Genomic DNA, 3,659 nt, shown 5'->3' with positions numbered 1-3,659 from the left:
CCAGCCACACTTCCCCCCGCCCCCCACCCTTGGCTGCTCTCTTTTACGGTCTTGGAGAGCTCATCAACTTCTGACGTGATCCTGCCTCCCATTGAATTGCCAGCTCCTTGAGAGCACGGACTGGGTTTGTTGGAATCCCCTGTGCCTCAAACAGTGCCTCGCATGGAAGAAGCACTAAAGAAATACGTGATGAACAAATGGACGAGTGCCGCGAGGCAATGCCCCACTTCAGGCTGTCAGCCGCTCCTGCCTGGACCACCTCAAAGGTCTCCCAGCCTCCAGGCTCTCGGCCTCCATCCTCACCATCAGCAATCTTCCAAAGCATAGATCCAGTCACGTCACCTTGAGCCTTCTGCAGCCCCCCTGTCCAGAGGAGGTCTAACTTCTCCAGGTGGAGACCTGGGAGGTCTCTCACATCTGGCTGAAGCCCACCCTCCCCACCTTATGCCTAGGACATCTGACACTCCAGCCACACCCAGGGTAGCTGGACCAGCCTCGAAGTCTCTGCTCTGGCCGTTTCCCCACCTCGGCCTGCCCTTCCTCCCAGTCACCGCTTGTTCAAACCCCCCTCCACCCCCAGATCCTTCGGGGCCCAGCTCAGACACCACCTTGTCCAGGAAGCCTGTGGCTCTGCTGGCCTCCTCGCTCCTACATCACCGCACACACACGAACCCACTTGCACACCAGAGCGTTTACTGTCTTTGTGTGGGCCCCTTGGCTAAGGAACTGGACCTTTGTTCCCGTGCTGTGGGAAAGGCCAGTTTGGATTCCTTAAGATGACACATCTGGTGACGAGACCAGGCAGGGTGGCCAGGAGGGCAGAGGTGGGAGCAGGAGACCAGTTGGGCAGCTGCAGACACCCAGACATGAGAAACAGGCCACCACAAGTCAAGGCCAGGTGACTTCTGGGCTGGGAAGCGGTGGCTGCAGAGAGGGTGGACTGTGTGTGGGAAGGGTGGGGACGCTGAGAGTGAGGGAAGAATACAGGCCTCACCCCTGCATGCGGGAAGGCGAGCCCCTTCCCGAGACACCTGCTCTGGGAGAGGTGGGAACCACCGGGTGGCTGGTTTCCAGTTTCAGGCCCCCAGCCATCCCGGCCACCGCACAGCTGTCCCAGGTGTCACAGGAGGGCAGGGTGAGTGGCAGCACTTGGAGATGCCCAGCTGAGGAGCCGCTTTCAGTTCCTCACAACCGGCCTGGCAGGGCGGCGTGGCCAGACGAGTGAGAGCCTGGGGAAGGTGCAGCCTGGAGGCCAGCTGGGGCCAAGAGCCACAAACCAGTGTCTTCATTTCTTCACACCGCCTCCGCCCAGCCTTGGGGGTGTCTGCCAGGAAGGCAAGGGGTAGGGGAGGGGACCCCAAGTCATCTTCCCCAGGACAGGCCACTCCCTGGCATCCTTGGGCAGGGAGGGTGTGGCACACTATCTTTGAGTCACGAAGCTTTCCTCTCCCCTCTGCCCAGACAGCACCCTGGGCCCCGCATCTGGGTGTGGGAAGGGGTGGGTGGCTGGCAGATGACCCACTTCAGGCCACCCTGTTTGCTCTCTCCTGCCTTTTGCTCTTGGGGACCCTTCCTTTGGAGGATGAGAACTCACAGCTTCCAGGAAGTCATCCCGAAGCCACTAGCTAGGGATCCAACAGAGCCTGAGACCAGAGTGGCAGAGAGATCCAAAACAGAGTGGAATACCTGACCACCCACCCTACCCAGAGCTTGATCTCCAAGCTAAATGCTTCTGATACGTAGGCCAGATTATGGAAAGCAGGGGGATTTTCCTAGTTTCAAATCCTGGTTCTGCAATTTACCAGCTCTGTGACTTTGGAGGAGTCACTAGGGTCCTCTTTGTGTCAGTTTCCTTATCTGTAAAATGAGGGTGAGAATAGGACCTACCTCCCAGAGTTGGATTCAATGAGTTAATGCAACTAGGGCTTATTCAGTCCGTAGTCAGTGTTAACTGGAGTTATTAACTATGAAGTGAGGGTTATTTGCTATGCAACATTCTTGCAGGGGCTGCAAAGCAGGGGCAAGCATGGAAGTGTTTCCCGGGTGTTGGTCCCCTCTTCCCAATCTGGATCCCAAGCCTGAGAGGGAACATAGACCCTCCTGATAACAAGGATGGGCAGCCTCAGAGGGGAGTGGACATGGAGTACGAGGCAGATGGCTTTCTGCAAGGCTGGCTGAACCCTCTGAGGGGAGCTGGGAGGATAGGTTGGAATTTCCTCCAGGGCTCATGTTTGCTGAGGGGACACCAAGCCTGGTCCAGGGCGGAGCACAGGGGTGGAGGAGTGAGCAGGATATGGTCCTTGCCTTCCCAGCCCCCATCCTGTGTGGGAGCTCCAATGTGGACATAACCAGTGGGGGAGGGGAGTGTCTGATGTTCACTAAGCAGCTTGCTCCTGCCATTGAGATAAACGGGAAGGAACCTGGGGATTCCAGGGGGCTGGGGGAGTCAATGAACGAAAGACACATCGAGCTCACCCCTCACACCCAGGCATCTGAGACAGAGTTGTTCTAGGACTCCCGCTCCTGTCTGCCCACCAGAGCAGCATCACAAAGTCCTGTCTGGCCACGCGCTGTACGTGACATTCTGCACATCCTACCCCATTCAGCCCTCACCATCCCCACACTTTACAGCTGAGGAGGCAGTTTCAGAAAGCCAAAGAGTGGGACCAGAAGCAGTGAGTGGCAGAGCTACAGGCACTTGGACACGGGACAGGACAGGACAGGACTCCCAGCCCCAGCTCCTGACCGCCCCTGGGCACTGGCCAGGCGGCTGGACCTCGACCAGCAGAGGGCAGCAGGGCCCAAGGAGAGGAGACATTCCCCAGCACCGGGAGGCTGGCCAGCTGTGGAGAGCGACCTCATCGTTCCGACCTCGGGACACGCCGTTCCCACCAGCCACCAGCCACTGAGCCCCACCCATCCCAACATTTTACCGAAGAAAAGGTAAGCTCGGAGTGGCCAAAGTGAGTTGACTATTCGGCCAGTCTGAGCAGACCTAGAATGAAAATTATGCTGTCCCGCGTTCTAGGGTCAGAATCTAGGGTTTGAATCCCGATCCTGCGCTCACCACCTCACAGGATCATAGTCGAGTGCGTGGTCCAGGGTGAGACCAAAGGAGACAGCTCCGCAAAGAGTTTTCCACGGGGCCATGTAACCAAGCCTCATCTAACTTCCTCTGTGCTACACCTGGGGAGGCGGCTTGGGACTGAGGGGTCTCGGTCCCTGCCCTCCTCTCCCCTGATCCCACCCCAGAATTTGTAACATAGTTCAGGAGATGATAAAAAAAAACTTCAGAATGTCAAGGAACCCCAAGGTGGGGGGACTTCCCTGGTGGTCCAGGGGTTAAGACTCCACGCTCCCAATGCAGGGGGCCCGGATTCAATCCCTGGTCAGAGAACTAGATCCCACATGCCGCAACTGAAAAAGATCCCGCATGCAGCAACGAAGATCCCGTGCAAATAAATACATTAAAAAACTTTTGTTTTAAAAACAAGGAACCCCAAGGGAGTGCTGCCAGAAAGTAAGGTGCTATAAGCAGCCAGCACCTGGGGGCACGCCCTGCCGGCTGTGGCCAGAACCTGGGGGGCTGGCAGGAGGAGGAGGGAAGGGAAGAAGGGGGGCATCTGGAGAACCCTGGGGTCCTTCTTGCTGGAGAACCA

The sequence above is a fragment of the Lipotes vexillifer genome, unplaced genomic scaffold (genome assembly GCF_000442215.2).
Source record: "Lipotes vexillifer unplaced genomic scaffold, Lipotes_vexillifer_v1.1 scaffold1477, whole genome shotgun sequence".
Classification (NCBI taxonomy): Eukaryota; Metazoa; Chordata; class Mammalia; order Artiodactyla; family Lipotidae; genus Lipotes; species Lipotes vexillifer.
The sequence above is the reverse complement of the archived record's forward strand: the minus strand, read 5'-3'. Positions refer to the sequence as shown.